A 17,601-nucleotide genomic window follows, 5' to 3' on the forward strand; every position below is an offset into this window, starting at 1 on the left:
ATATCTTTGGCGATATTACATTGACCTTGACCAACAACATTTAGAGAGTTAAGACGGTCGTACGGCAGGGGTCTTTCACTCAGAGAGTAGTTAATGCTTGGAATGGTCTCCCTGGAAAAGTAGTGTCAGCAGAAACAGTAGATAAGTTTAAATTTAATTAGATAGTTACCTGGAAGCATTGGATATAGATGGGTACAGGGAAATTGGCAGGATGTTTAGTTAGCTTGAGCATGGATGGATGATTGTGTGCACCTGTGCGGAGTGTCGTCTCTCGTCAAGGGTTGGTGTGCGGTTGGATGTGTTTCTCTCCCAAGAACCCTCTTCGCCCACTAGCCTCCCTGCCCCTCCCCCACCCCCCGGAAAGAAAAACAAACTTCAGAAAAAAGTACAAAAAACCCCACAAAAACAAAAAAAACATTTTGCATTTTTCATAAAAATTGGTCTTGTGTTGATGTGGTGCAGTCATGATGGATCAAAACTGGACCATAAATTACATCGCTCAGCATTTTTGATGGATTTATCTAAACACACATCAAAAACAACATCAATTCTGCGACTTTTTGTTTCCTCGTACAGTACCAGTGACTCCCAAACATTATTAAGTTTTCTCCAAAATTTTGAAAATAAAAAAATTGGTTACACTTTTATATTAAGAGTTATTGTCCATCAGCTTTCCATGTGTGTTTTATTTTCACTTTTTATTATTTTATTTTTATGTGTTTATTCATTATCGTGTCATTATTTTATTTATGTGTTTTATTTTATTTTCATATTTTCACTGAAAATCACCTTGACTATGAGTATATATCCAAATCATCCCTGTATAGTAGATGTGTCACCTTTCCTATTTCTTTGGATGTTCTATTGGTTGTTAGGGTGTATCCATGTTCTTGTTCATTGATGAGGTTACTTAGTGGGTCCAGAACCAGACAAAACAGAAGGGGGGAAAGACTGTCTCCCTGGAAGATTCCACGCCGTATCTTTACATCTGGTATTTAGATTTTTCCTCCTGAGTGCTGTAATATCAATGTGGTATTCCAGAGCTCCATTGCTTTCTCAATCAGTTTGATTACTTGGGGATTGATTTTGTATATTTGCATGCATTTTATCATCCACGATTTTGGGACACTGTCAAAAGTTTCTTATTGTCTATCCAGGCGGTGGATAATTTCGTTCTTCGTATTTTGCAATTTTCAAGTATGGCCTTGTTCAGTAATAGGTGGTCAATTGTTCCATAACACCCTCTCTTACATCCCTTTTGTTCTGCCTCTAAACCACCTTGCTGTGTGTTAGATGACGTACATCATTTCTGTGATGATTCCTCTCAGCAGTTTGTATGTGGTTGGTACGCATGTTATTGGCCGGTATTTGTGAGTGAGTTGGGTTTCCTGCGATTTTGGGATGAGAAAGGTGTTCCCTTCTTCGAGCCACTCATTGACTGCCTTTTCCTCTTGGATCAGTTCGTTAAATGTCCTGGTGTAGTGATTGTGACGAGCATCAAGTTGTTTTACCCAGAAATTTGTAATTCCATCTGGGCCTGGGCTTTTGAAGTTTGACATTTTTTGAAGTTGTTTTTTTACTTTCCTCTTTATCAATAATCACCGGCAGAATTTTCTCAAGATGTGGCTTCTTCCTTTCTAAGTTTGGGACCCATTCCGCTTATTGTTATGTTCTTTTCGATGTTCAAAAATTCCTTTCATCTTCCTTGCTATCATTTCTATTTTGAGTTTGCTTTTAGCACCAAACACTCACGGTCTTTGTCTTCGATTTAGTATTTGTTATTTATTTTTTGGATTCCCTTTTTTAGTTGTGGGTGTCTGTTACCTTTCCTGAACTGTTGTATTTGTCCTACCTCCTCCCTCAGTTGCTCTCTTTGTGTCCCTAATCTCTGTTTCCATGGTGGAATTTAGCATCTATAGGTAGGGCCTGGTTTTTTCTTCTTGTGGTGTTGTTTGCCCATTACTTTTTCTTGAATGAATAGTGCCAATGCAAAACACATAATATTGATGTGTGTGTGTGTATGTGTGTGTGTGTGTAGGGGTGAGGGGGGCGGGAAGGGGAGAGGGGCAAGGGGAAAACGGAGCAATGTGACGATCCTGAAAAATTAGGCTTTATTTTTTACATTTCAACCGTCCGTCATGGAGAAATGGAGAAAAATACCAGACTACCATGTGACTGAACAAATAAACTGGGATATTTCATGTCTGTAGATCTTTGAAGTTCATGAAGTTCACCTATATTTTGGCGATGCAAAGGATAATATGGGTTGAGGTACTGATGTATAGTGTTCCAACCTAGAACAGGTAAGTTTAAAGCCAATCCCAAGCCAAAAATGATCGCTCATTCAAGGAACAGTGCATTGCATGTACTTATATTAGCTAATTTCCTAACGGATATACATAACTTCTAGAATGATTCCACTGCCCCATCCAAATTGTGCTTGCTATACAATTTTTATTTTACAATGTATACCGTAAATACCATTGATATTTTCTGCTCTCTTTGCTGACCTGCGATGCCTAGTGGTGGCTTAGCGGTTAAGGTGGTTAGCGTCGGATATTAGGGTCCTGAGTTCAAACGCCAGCCATGCCAAAATAACACAAGACGGGTCAACTTAGCCTGTCATCCTTTCGACTTCAGCAAAATGAGTATCAGTTTGCTGGGGTTAAGAAATCAACAACAATTGATCTGGAGGTAGTAGTGGTGCACCACATACCCAAGTGGTATTTGTAATCCAGTGAATGATGAGACTTCAGGTCATCTCCGACTTTGGTAGATACCTTGCCTCACTTTGCTGTCATGCACCTTTGGCACTCCTAAATTCAGTTTTTTTTGTTTTTTTTACAATATTAGTTGAAGCCAAAAGCCTAAAACGATATCACCATCTGATATCATACATCAGAATAAATTCTCAAATAAATTCTCGATTTCTTAAAGTTACTTTGAGTACAATGTTAAGTGCTTCCCCTTCTCCCCATCTTGTCTTCTGCTCCCTCTTTTTGGGTATTTTGTTTGTCTGGTTTATTTGTTTGTGAAGTAAATGTTAGCTCTTTCACGAGCCTCGATTCAGTATACAAAAAAATAAAATTAAAAAAAAGAAGAAAAAAAAAGTTTATGATCAGCTATGATTGTTTCACCCAATATTAAATTTTCACCCAGATGTGTACATTGTTTTGCAACCTCATTACATTGCTAACCTAAGGACCATGGCTATTAAACGAAGTTATGAATAATAATAATAATAATAATAATAATACTGTCAGTCAGTATGAAATAGCATTGTCCTTCCCTCTTGGTTGAGCAGGACCTATCAGTATTTGAAAGGAAAACTACAAGTATTTTGGACAATTGACAAAACGTAGGTCTGCCTATTGGACACAATAGTAACTACCACAAGTGAAAAATAGTAGGAATAGGCAATCAGCTTGATAGATAGTTCACAGTAATTTTGCTTATATTTGTTTATTTTAAAATGTGTCCCATGTAATCAAACCTAACATCAAATACTGCATTGGAGTCATCAGAAGGAACCAGAAGAAGTAAAGAGCAAAGATGGAGTCATCAGGAGGAACCTGAATAGGATTCGGGTTTTAGCCGCTACTCCGCAACTACTTTGGCTAACCCCTGCTCTAGCGGGGAAAATGGCCTTAAAACGATCATTCATTCATTCATTCCGCAAACCCTCAACCCCACTTAGGCACAGCTAAGTGAGTCTTACAGAAAACTTTCTGCAAGAATTCACTTCTAGACAGATAGATAAAGGAGGAGAGAAATGAGGAATAAAAGAGATGATAGAAAAGAAAAACCAAGAATTAGAATGTTTACAAAAGTTTGGCCAACAAATGTTTGGTTGTGGCAGAACAAAGTTTGTGAAATGTTCAGGGCAAACACTTTTCTTCCAACTGTATGCTTTTCTGCCAGCAAAACACAGTAGAGATGGTATCTTTTCAATGTAGTTTCCATATCCTTCCCCATAGAGAGCTGTTCGGAGAGTTTCCTGAAGTCATTTTTTTTTTACCAGCAGTATAATGGCTGAGAGTGTCTTACCCAACTCTTGGGTCTCGCTCTCAGCCATTATCTTTCTTTGGCAAACCACATTGGAAAGTTCGTCTCCAAGGTCAGTCGCTGACTGGGCATCCTCTGTCGTGGAAAGTCCTTCCTTTGCATACCTGAAATACCCTCCCCAGGTATCTGCAGGGTGCACACAGTCCACCAGCTACCCCCTTCTGGTGAAATTTTATATCACAAAGCACACCGGAAACCTTCTTCCAGTTCCTTCATCCTTCATATGTCCAAACACAGTACTCATCTCCCCAGCTAACTCACAAAACTGCTGCAATACTGTTCCCAAGTGCTTGAACTTCTGCACCTCCTTGATATTTTCCTCTTGCATCAACACTCCATTTCCCTCCACTGCCTCTTCACTACTCACTGTACAGTTCTCATGTGCTCCATCTTTGACCTAAAGCCCAGATCTTCCAATGCCTTCCTCCACTCTTACAATTTCAATTCTAACTCGGAGTATTTAGAGGTAGTTTTATAAGTAACTAATTACTTATAACTACCCTCTAAAGTCTAAAGGGTGTCTGCCAGGGGTCAAAGCGGGTCCAGGTTTGACCCCTGCCCCCCCCCCCCCCCAAATAGGTATTTGCTTTCTTCTCCGAAACTACACACTCAATTTTGATGAAACTTGACCACAGCCTCAATCACCCGTGATGGACCAGTGTTTGTTCACGGCATTAAAAAAGTCGGGATCTGAGGAGGTCTACGGAGGTGGGGAGGTTGCCCCCGAAGATAGGTATTTTTTTTGTTTGTTTGTTTCAAGTCTTATGATAATGTTAGTATGATTCTGCACGCTGCCCTGTCGCCGAGAAACCATTGAAATTGGTTCAAAATATCGTGATACTGTTTAAAATACCCTTCGTCAGTGTAGTATACTGCTTTATTGGCGCTGAGGAAGCGCCTTTAGCGATTGACTTCCAGCCAGTGTAACGCTAATTCCTGTCACAGGAATTCTGAGATCATATAAGTGGGCGTGGCAGTTCCTGATTGGTTCGTGTTGGGGAACGCCTTCTCGCTGCCGACGTGACGTAAATTCGCGCACGCGCACTGGTGATTGGCGCTGAGGAAGCGCCTCTAGCGAATGACTTCCAGCCAGTGTAACGCTAATTCCTGTCACAGGAATTCTGAGATCATATAAGTGGGCGTGGCAGTTCCTGATTGGTTCGTGTTGGGGAACGCCTTCTCGCTGCCGACGTGACGTAAATTCGCGCACGCGCACTGGTGAAGCTTACTCGATCTTACTCGATCCCATATTACATGTACTTTCATTGCATACAAATTATACTTCCTCCTAGAAATTCCATGCCCGAACCTCAGCGCAATCCAAGAGGATTCACTTGTTCTACCAGGTGAGCACCCAGGGGTATTGTCCCGATTATTATTAAAAAAATTTCGGAGTAAGTTTTGAACCTCACCAGCTCATGGAGATATTCTTCTGATGTATAGTAGTTTGAAAGCCATTGTGTACTTCAGAATGATTATCAGGAGATATGCAGACCCTGAAAATGCTTGGTGAAGCTTGACATAACTGTGCCCTTGCCCAAACCAAGCCCTGTTCTCTTGGTACACCTTGATAACTTATCACTGCACAAGGAAATATCTTCGTTGTACGACTCAGAATTTTGATTGCGTCACTCATTTCGGATTAGGAGCACTTGAACTTGCCCGTAAAGGTATCGATCTGCGTTGGCGGACAGGTAGAACAGTGGATGAGGTCAACAGAACATTGAGGTGTGCAAAATGTCCTGGGAAACAAGAGCAATTGACATTTTGGTCATTAACCCTTCGTTGGAGCCAAAACCCGTGAGCCATTTTTGGTCTGACGAAGGGTTAACGGCCGAAACGTCAACTTCTCCTTGCTTCCCCAAGCGGTTATTATTATTATTTCGTATATGCAGCATGTGCTGGCTGGTTGCATCATTGCTGGGAGCACCGCTGTGCAACTGATGCAGTGCCCGCTGTTTCCAGTCAGTTCGTACTCATTGTGCCGACCTCGGAATGGCGACAGGCTGAGTCAACTCACCTGGTGTTATGTTACGGCACGACAGGGCTCAAACTCAAGACCATAAGATCTTAAGACCGCCACCTTACCGGTAAAACCAACACCAGGATTTTTCCCACGGCGGTTAACAAACCTAAATCAATGTCCTTGGAAGTATTTGGTCTGGAGCCTTGTAATAGTCAGGTTCACTATGTTAACAAATATAATTTCGTTAAAATTTTGGGAGATTAGCAAACCTGTACATTTTTGGAATCATCAGAGCATGGAGAATCCGAAAATCAATGTTGGCATTTGCACAGACACCTGCATGGCCGCCATTTTGGATTTTCAAAATGGCCGCCATAAAATACACATTTTGCGCGATCTCGGCTTCTAGTCAACCTAGAGACTTAATTAAATATGCTAATCCTATGTTTTCTGGGTCAAGGAATCCAATAAAGGCCTCAAAATAGTGCTCAGGATTATAGAAAAGCAACAAACAAAGGTGATTGAAAACCATTGTCTTTATATTTGTGATATAACTATTACATAATACATGATATTGCAAGTCCTTTGAAGTTATAGGTATGGGTTTATAAAGCAAGAAAACAGCCTTGTTAGTATCAGATTGAACTATAAGTCCTATACACAGGATCTACTAGGTCTATACCGTTCAGAAATATGCTTTTACAGATCTTCATCACTGTCCTGAGTGCCATTTTCGCAAAGATGTCTACGCAAATGTAAACATTAATTTTTGGATTCCTCATGCTCTGAATATTCCAAAAATGTATAGTTTTGCTAATCTACCAAAATTTTGAAAGAAAAAACATCGTGAACCTGACTATAAGTCATTTCAAAATGAGTCTTGGTAAACATAAATAAACTTTAAAAGAAACTGTCATAACACTTAAAACAATCAGTGAGTTACAACAAGAGGTTATTTTAATAACTTGTCGTGCATCATGTCGCTCATCTCATCGTGTTCTTGTCATGTCACTCATTGTGTCACTCCTCGTGTCACTCATCATGTCACTCATCTCATCGTGTTCTTGTCATGTCACTCATCTCATTGTCTTGTCGCTCATCGTGTCACTCATCTTGTCATGTCACTCGTGTCACTCATCTCATTGTCTTGTCGCTCATTGTGTCACTCATCTGTCTTGTCACTCATCAAGTCACTCATCTCATTGTCTTGTCGCTCATCGTGTCACTCATCTCATTGTGTTGTCGCTCATAGTGTCACTCATCTTATCATGTCGCTCATCGTGTCACTCATCTCATTGTGTTGTCGCTCATCGTGTCACTCATCTTATCATGTCGCTCATCGTGTCACTCATCTCATTGTGTTGTCGCTCATCGTGTCACTCATCTGTCTTGTCACTCATCATGTCACTCATCTCATTCTGTTGTCGCTCATCGTGTCACTCATCTCATTGTGTTGTCACTCACCGTGTTACTCATCTTATCATGTCGCTCATCGTGTCACTCATCTCATTGTGTTGTCGCTCATAGTGTCACTCATCTTATCATGTCGCTCATCGTGTCACTCATCTCATTGTGTTGTCGCTCATCGTGTCACTCATCTTATCATGTCGCTCATCGTGTCACTCATCTCATTGTGTTGTCACTCACCGTGTTACTCATCTTATCATGTCGCTCATCGTGTCACTCATCTCATTGTGTTGTCACTCACCGTGTTACTCATCTTATCATGTCGCTCATCGTGTCACTCATCTCATTGTGTTGTCGCTCATAGTGTCACTCATCTTATCATGTCGCTCATCGTGTCACTCATCTCATTGTGTTGTCGCTCATCGTGTCACTCATCTGTCTTGTCACTCATCATGTCACTCATCTCATTCTGTTGTCGCTCATCGTGTCACTCATCTCATTGTGTTGTCACTCACCGTGTTACTCATCTTATCATGTCGCTCATCGTGTCACTCATCTCATTGTGTTGTCGCTCATCGTGTCACTCATCTCTGTCTTGTCACTCATCATGTCACTCATCTCATTCTGTTGTCGCTCATCATGTCACTCATCTCATTGTTGTCGCTCATCGTGTCACTCATCTCATTGTATTGTCACTCATCTCATTGTGCTGTCACTCATCGTGTCACTCATCTTATCATGTCGCTCATCGTGTCACTCATCTTATCATGTCGCTCATCGTGTCACTCATCTCATTGTGTTGTCACTCATCGTGTCACTCATCTTATCATGTCGCTCATCGTGTCACTCATCTCATTGTGTTGTCACTCATCGTGTCACTCATCTTATCATGTCGCTCATCGTGTCACTCATGTCATTATCACTCATCGTGTCACTCATCTAATCGTGTTCTTTTAGCTGTACAGTATTTGAGAGGTGGGAAGCTACATCATGCTGTTAAACCTTCCATTTTCAGCTTTTTGTGTTTGGAGCTAAGGTTTGCAATAACCATTTAATTACACCTGCGACATTTTCATTACAAAATTAATGCCTGATTGAAGCTCTTACAGCAACTTTCAGGAATGATAAATGTGAAAGTGAAGTATTTATTACTTTGAGTTGATATAATGCAGGTTGCACTTTCTAAGCAACTGTTCTTTAGTTTTCTCATCCTTCATGGGATGACAGACAGGAGAAAGGGCACAAGGACACACGAAGACATGGTCATTTGTCAGTGATGATCTTTAAATCGGTTGAGTTTAAGGATTTATATTTAATGGCCATTGATTTTATGACATGGAATATTCCTGCTGTCATGATTAATTCTTACTTAAAGTGGGCACACACCATCCAACTTTAACTCAATTTGTTGCACGAAACACGTGTTTGGTGTCAGGTGTGACAAATTTATAGCCAGAGCATGATATAATGGACTACATGTTTTGTGCCATGGAAAATTCAGACATGTTCTGTTTCACGATGACAAATCGATGGATTTGTATCCCACTGATAGGCTGGATCAGGATTCAGACCTGAACCAAAATCGAATCAGCTTGTTCTTGTTTTCTAAGCAACTCATCCACCAAGTTTTGTCATATTCGGTCCGCAACTTTTTGAAATATTGTGCTAGAAATCGTTTTTGGCCCCCATATTATTTGTCCCATCTCTCAATGGTGAAGGATCTCTTTAAATTCTTTTTAAAACTCTCGTATCTGGATCTCGATCTTCACCAAAATCGAATCAATTTGTCCTCGCCACACACCCAAGCTGTCCACCAAGTTTCGTCCGAATCAGTCGATAGCTTTTTGAGATATTGTGCTATATATTGTTTCTGGCCCCATCTCTCAATAGTGAAGAATCACTTTAAAAAGATATAAAAAATTCTCGTATCTGGGTCCAGATTCGGATCTTCACCAAAATCAAATAAATTTGTCCTTGTCACACATCCAACCTGTCCACCAAGTTTCGTCCGAGTCCGTCCACAACCTAACTTGAGATATGCTGCTCACAGACAAACAGGGGTGAGAACAATACCTGTGGCGAAGGTAACTAATTAAGTCATGGTCAGCACTATATAAAGGTACGAAACACTATTTTCTGTCTCGTTTTACATTATCAGCAATTATTATTATTATTTCGCTTGCAGCTTGTGGCTGATGGCTGCATCATTTTTTGGAGCCGGCTGTGCCGTGCCCCCCGTTTCCAGTAATCTGGTACTCATTTCGCCAGCCTCGGAAGGATGACAGGCCACCTGGTGTTAATTCAACGGGTTACCGGGGACCCTAAGATCTCAAGCTATCCTCTTCAATTGTCCGAGAAAATGGCACGAGTGCCCAGAGATCGGGTCCACGTGTTCTACAAGGACGGACAAGATAAAGTACCAGGACTGGTGGATGAAGTACCAGGTTCATCCTTCGCGTACTCCATCAGACGACGCCATAATACAAACAAGTCTCCCAGTTATGATTGGTTGTTGGCAAGGCAATTGGTGCCACCACAGTCACAGTGAGCGGATTTGACCGAAGCAAGTTTCCCTTCCCTCTTCTAGCCCAGAGCTAGTAGTTTAATTTTAGGTTCCTAATGAGGCTCGACAGCAGCAACCACACTTGTGGTGACCTTGTTGTAAGGTGGGTATTTTAACAAGGAATACCCCTGGGCTGATTAGATAATATTTCACACACAGGATGAAGTGAGTGTACACATATAGCCTTGGACCATCTCAATGGATCATAATGCATCTTCAAGAGAAAAACAAAGCAATGGTCAAGTTTTAAAATTACCTACCTTTGTTGAGAGGTCTGCAGGCCTCATCACCATGACAACGGCGGTTACAAATTTAGGCCTACAGTCAATTGGTGAACTAGTTAGTCGCTAATTTTAAAATATACACCTCCATGAGCAAATACCCTTTATTACCTTCACCACTGAAGGTGGATGGATGGAAGTTGTGTTTTCACCCTGGCCTTTTCCTTGTTTGTAATGACGAAAATTTAATTTTTTTTGGCATAAGTCGGTCTGTCTCTAGTTTGTCTGACTGTACGTGAGTATGATAACTCACGAACGCTTTCACTTGTCTATCAAACTTTACCAGAGGATTCGGAAGAAAAAAGTGAGGCTGTCAATGTTTTTTGGATTCATAGGTCAAACGTCAAGGTTCTTTCGTTTGTCCGAGGCATATCTCAGCCATCCTTTGAGCTGGGAAGCTGATATTTGGGCACAATAGTGAGCACGTGCTTTGGCAAAAACGATATTTTATATTTTTTGATTAATCGATTAATTACGTAATTATTATCGATTTATTAAATACTTATTTATTTCCTTTCTCATTTGGGCAATATCTCAGCCATCCTTTGAGCTGGGAAGCTGATATTTGGGCACAATAGTGAGCACGTGCTTTAGCAAAAACGATATTTTATATTTGTTGATTAATCGATTAATTACGGAATTATTATCGATTTATTAAGTACTTATTTATTTCCTTTCTCATTTGGGCAATATCTCAGCCATCCTTTGAGCTGGGAAGCTGATATTTGGGCACAATAGTGAGCACGTGCTTTGGCAAAAACGGTATTTAATATTTTTTGATTAATCGATTAATTACGTAATTATTATCGATTTATTAAGTACTTATTTGTTTCCTCTCTCATTTGGGCAATATCTCAGCCATACTTTGAGCTGGGGAGGTGATATTTGGGCACAATAGTGAGCACGTGCTTTGGCAAAAACGGTATTTTATATTTTTTGATTAATCGATTAATTACGTAATTATTATCGATTTATTAAGTACTTATTTGTTTCCTCTCTCATTTGGGCAATATCTCAGCCATCCTTTGAGCTGTGGAGGTGATATTTGGGCACAATAGTGAGCACGTGCTTTGGCAAAAACGGTATTTTATATTTTTTGATTAATCGATTAATTACGTAATTATTATCGATTTATTAAGTACTTATTTGTTTCCTCTCTCATTTGGGCAATATCTCAGCCATCCTTTGAGCTGGGGAGGTGATATTTGGGCACAATAGTGAACACATGCTTTAGCAAAAACGGTATTGCATATTTTTTGATTAATCGATTAATTACGTAATTATTATCGATTTATTAAGTACTTATTTGTTTCCTCTCTCATTTGGGCAATATCTCAGCCATCCTTTGAGCTGGGGAGGTGATATTTGGGCACAATAGTGAGCACGTGCTTTGGCAAAAACGGTATTTTATGTTTTTTGATTAATCGATTAATTACGTAATTATTATCGATTTATTAAGTACTTATTTGTTTCCTCTCTCATTTGGGCAATTTCTCAGCCATCCTTTGAGCTGGGAAGCTGATATTTGGGCACAATAGTGAGCACGTGCTTTGGCAAAAACGGTATTTTATATTTTTTGATTAATCGATTAATTACGTAATTATTATCGATTTATTAAGTACTTATTTGTTTCCTCTCTCATTTGGGCAATATCTCAGCCATCCTTTGAGCTGGGGAGGTGATATTTGGGCACAATAGTGAGCACATGCTTTAGCAAAAACGGTATTTTATATTTTTTGATTACTCGATTAATTACGGAATTATTATCGATTTATTAAGTACTTATTTATTTCCTTTCTCATTTGGGCAATATCTCAGCCATCCTTTGAGCTGGGGAGCTGATATTTGGGCACAATAGTGAGCACGTGCTTTGGCAAAAACGTTAATTTATATTTGTTGATTAATCGATTAATTACGTAATTATTATCGATTTATTAAGTACTTATTTGTTTCCTCTCTCATTTAGGCAATATCTCAGCCATCCTTTGAGCTGGTAAGCTGATATTTGGGCACAATAGTGAGCACGTGCTTTGGCAAAAACGGTATTTTATATTTTTTGATTCATCGATTAATTACGTAATTATTGTCGATTTATTAAATACTTATTTGTTTCCTCTCTCATTTGGGCAATATCTCAGCCATATTTTGAGCTGGGAAGCTGATATTTGGGCACAATAGTGAACACATGCTTTGGCAAAAACTGTATTTTATATTTTTTGATTCATCGATTAATTACGTAATTATTATCGATTTATTAAATACTTATTTGTTTCCTCTCTCATTTGGGCAATATCTCAGCCATCCTTTGAGCTGGGAAGCTAATATTCGGGCACAATAGTGAGCACGTGCTTTGGCAAAAACGGTATTGCATATTTTTTGATTAATCGATTAATTACGTAATTATTATCGATTTATTAAGTACTTATTTGTTTCCTCTCTCATTTGGGCAATATCTCAGCCATCCTTTGAGCTGGGGAGGTGATATTTGGGCACAATAGTGAGCACATGCTATAGCAAAAACGGTATTTTATATTTTTTGATTAATTACATAATTATTATCGATTTATTAAGTACTTATTTATTTCCTTTCTCATTTGGGCAATATCTCAGCCATCCTTTGAGCTGGGAAGCTGATATTTGGGCACAATAGTGAGCACGTGCTTTAGCAAAAACTGTATTTTATATTTTTTGATTAATCGATTAATTACGGAATTATTATCGATTTATTAAGTACTTATTTATTTCCTTTCTCATTTGGGCAATATCTCAGCCATCCTTTGAGCTGGGAAGCTGAAATTTGGGCACAATAGTGAGCACGTGCTTTGGTAAAAACGTTATTTTATATTTGTTGATTAATCGATTAATTACGTAATTATTATCGATTTATTAAGTACTTATTTGTTTCCTCTCTCATTTGGGCAATATCTCAGCCATACTTTGAGCTGGGAAGCTGATATTTTGGCACAATAGTGAGCACGTGCTTTGGCAAAAACGGTATTTTATATTTTTTGATTCATCGATTAATTACATAATTATTATCGATTTATTAAGTACTTATTTATTTCCTTTCTCATTTGGGCAATATCTCAGCCATCCTTTGAGCTGGGGAGGTGATATTTGGGCACAATAGTGAGCACGTGCTTTGGCAAAAACGTTATTTTATATTTGTTGATTAATCGATTAATTACGGAATTATTATCGATTTATTAAGTACTTATTTATTTCCTTTCTCATTTGGGCAATATCTCAGCCATCCTTTGAGCTGGGGAGCTGATATTTGGGCACAATAGTGAGCACGTGCTTTGGCAAAAACGTTGATTTATATTTGTTGATTAATCGATTAATTACCTAATTATTATCGATTTATTAAGTACTTATTTATTTCCTTTCTCATTTGGGCAATATCTCAGCCATCCTTTGAGCTGGGAAGCTGATATTTGGGCACAATAGTGAGCACGTGCTTTGGCAAAAACGGTATTTTATATTTTTTGATTAATCGATTAATTACGTAATTATTATCGATTTATTAAGTACTTATTTGTTTCCTCTCTCATTTGGGCAATATCTCAGCCATCCTTTGAGCTGGGGAGGTGATATTTGGGCACAATAGTGAGCACATGCTTTAGCAAAAACGGTATTTTATATTTTTTGATTAATCGATTAATTAGGTAATTATTATTGATTTGTTAAGTACTTATTTATCTCCTTTCTCATTTGGGCAATATCTCAGGCACCTTTTGAGCTAGAAAGTTGATATTTGGACATGCCAATGACCAAGTGATGTGGCTATCAAGGATATTTTTGATTTATTGACTAATCAATGAATCGATTACTTATCTATTGATTAGCTGAATGCACCCGGCGTTGCCTGGGTTCTTTTTGAATTAATTTAATCTTCTGTACTAAAAAAAGGAATGAAACGTGGCCTTGTGAAGCAGCGGAGTTTGACTATCCGGCCGCGGCCGCATTTCGTTCATTTACTACTATAATTCAGCTTTTACTCGTGGCCGTAGAAGATTGACTACTATAAATCAGCTCAGCTTTTAATTGCGAAATGGGCCCAGCCTGGCCGAAGCGGCCTCGACCGGCCTCGCGTTTATTTTAATTACACAATTAATCAATTATTGATTCTCTCTATTTTCGTCATACCTGCCAGGCTATCTTCCACCTGACACCTTGTTACTTGGCAAAAAAAATTTTTGGACAAGTATGTTGATCACTCCGGTTTGTGTGTTTGTGTGTGTGTGTTTGTTTGTCTGTCCGCTCACTTACACTTGCCTACAGGTCACAATTTTAATCTGATCTTCACGAAACTTCACCAAATGGTAGAGTTCGTGGTCCGACAAAATCCTATATATTTTTGAGGTCAAAAGGTCAACATAGGCCAAAGGTCAACCAATTTCTTTCAAATTTCTAAAATCCCCAATTTTCATCTGATTGACTTGAAATTTGAATATGATTTACATATCCGCTAACGGAATTCAACCACCAATTATTTTCGAGATCAGCATAGGCCAAAAGGTCAACATAGGCCAAAGGTCAACAACAATTTCAAATTTCTAAAATCCTCAATTTTCATCCGATTCACTTGAAATTTGAATGTGATTTACATATCAGCAAACTGAATTCAACCACCAACTATTTTTGAGATCAGCATAGGCCAAAAGGTCAACATAGACCAAAGGTCAACCACCTTTTTTCCAATTTCTAAAATTCTCACTTTTCATCCGATTGACTTGGAACTTCAATGGGATTTTCATATCAGCCAACTGAATTCAACCACCAACTATTTTTGAGATCATCATGGGCCAAAAGGTCAACATAGGCCAAAGGTCAACCACTTTTTTTCGAATTTCTAAAATCCTCAATTTTCATTCAATTGGCTTGAAATGTGAAAAGGATTTTCATATCAGCTTACTGAAACCAACCACCAACTATTTTTGAGGTCAACATCGGTCAAAAGGTCTACAAAGGCCAAATTTCTAAAATTGTCAATTTTCATCCGATTAACTTAAACTTTGAAGACGATTTGCATATCAGGTCACTGAATTCTACCACAAATTATTTTTGAGGTCAAAAGGATGCTCTACTGAGTGCCATTCTACTTTGTTCTGTTTTGCCAAGTGTCGCTCTTTGAGTGATTTTTCATTTGTCTGTTTGTGAACAAGATATCTCAAAACGTTATGCATGGGTTCGGCCGAAATTTGGTTGAGAGGTTGGGTATGTGACACAGACGAAATAATTATATTTTGGTGACTATTCAGATCTGGATCTGAGAATTTTTTAAATGATTCTTCACCATTGAGAGATAGGACTAAAACCGATACAGGGTGTTTATAAATCCCTATCTATTTAGTTACCCGTTATTTATCTGAAATAGATAGAAACTTTATAAACACCCTGTACAGCACGACATTTCAATAAGTTGTGGACATATTATGACAAATCTTGGTGGATGAGTTGGGTAAGTGACAAGAACAAGTGGATTCGATTTTGGTTCAGGTGCTGGAATTTGGAATTTGTTCAGGATGCCGGCTATAGCTCGACTAATCTTCCAGAAAGACACCGTGGGATCTTTAACATCCACCACCTTAATGCTGGCTGACGGGACACCTGCTTTACGTTAATCCGGAAACATTCATTTGTTGAAAAAATATTTCAGTGAAAACGAGTGAGGTCGAGAATTAGCAGAATTGCATTTAATACGTATGCACTAGTAGATGGAGGCTCAGAGAGGCAGTCGAGGAGATTACCTTAAAAAAAATCCATGACTTGTCCTGAATCGATCACCAGATGCCATTTGCAGCGAATCTGGAAACCACAATGGCAAAGCATGGCTGCCTCCAAACTCTGCATTGACACAGTTACAAAAGGAAATCCATTGCAGCATTCAATAAAACTATATGTCGCCACGTCCATTATGGAGTTGCTTTCCCAATAAATTTAATGATCAAACCTCTGGGCAACTTCTTCAAAATTGTCACTTTGTAATGATGATTCAATCACAATATGATAACTTTACAGTCTCTTTAACATAGTAAAGACATCATTTATAGTGGCAGCGATGTAAGGACTCCCATACTCTCGACACTCGAGATGAAAGATTTATTTACTCATCATTTTGACAAACATTTATTGTTTCTTATATGATGTCCGAATGATCATGAGCGACCGTTACTCCGACATGCAGTTAATTCTGATTGGAGGAAAAAACGCTTATTTCCCGCGAAAAACCCAAGTCGGTAATAAAAACAAAATGTTCGGTGAAAGTTCAAGCCATCTTGTAAAGAGGACACCAAAGTGTTGCCGAATGTCGATTTCCTTTTGAAATTCTAAAACGATGAGCGGATTGGTGCTGGAATATGTCAACCTAAACCTAATTCTTGTCTCTCCCTAATTCCAATGAAGTGGGTTAGATTCCCATGGTTCCTCAAGCAATGTGCCTGCTGTCCCCTGGATGGATGTTAAACTAGGTGTCCCATCTGCCGGCATAAGTTGATGGATGTGAAATATCCCACGGTGTCCTTCACGAAGAGTAGGTGAGCTATCACCGGAATCCTATGCTTGGTGTTGGCTGAACTGGCTTAATATTGTTGCGGTTTTGTGAATAAAGGCAACCCCCCCCCCCAACCCCCCATAGTTAGTTACACCACAACATGTAGCCTCGTATAGTTAGTTGTTTCTTATTAAATGTAAAGCATAGTCCCCTTTCCGGTGTTAGGATGAGTTGATATGCATTGAGGCAGGCAGGATAATAGTAGGCCTCGTCGAAGCCTAAAGTGCCTCGTCATGGGACTAGGCCAGGCCTTGCAGGCCCGAAGGAGGAGCTAAAGGGAGTGGCCAAGGAGGAGCAGTGAGCAGCCAATGGGAGCTAAAGGGAGTGGCCGAGGGCGTGGCCAATGAGCTGTCACCAATGGGAGCTAAAGGGAGTGGCCGAGGGTGACCAATGAGGGGCTGTCACGACACGTGACCCCAGGTGGCCAATTGGGGCCCATAGAACATTCGAGTGGGGTTTCGGGGGGTTATAAAACCCGGCCCAGACTCCCCGCTCTCTCTTGCAGGCTCTCTCTCTCTCTGGCAGGCTCTCTCTCTCTCTTGCAGGCTCTCTCTCTTGCAGGCTATCTCTTGCTGGGTTCTTGCTAGTCTCTCATACTCTCTCTTGCTGGGCTCCTGATATACTCTCTTGCAGGCTCTCTTTCTTGCTGGCTCTCTCTTGCTGGGTATACGCTCTCTCGCGCTGGTCTCCTGCTATACTCTCCCTCGCTGGCTTGGCTCCTATATGCGGCACGCTCCTCTGGTTCCTGCTACGTGCACGTCCT

Source organism: Myxine glutinosa, chromosome 6 (assembly GCF_964187855.1).
Source record: "Myxine glutinosa chromosome 6, kmMyxGlut1.1, whole genome shotgun sequence".
NCBI lineage: Eukaryota > Metazoa > Chordata > Myxini > Myxiniformes > Myxinidae > Myxine > Myxine glutinosa.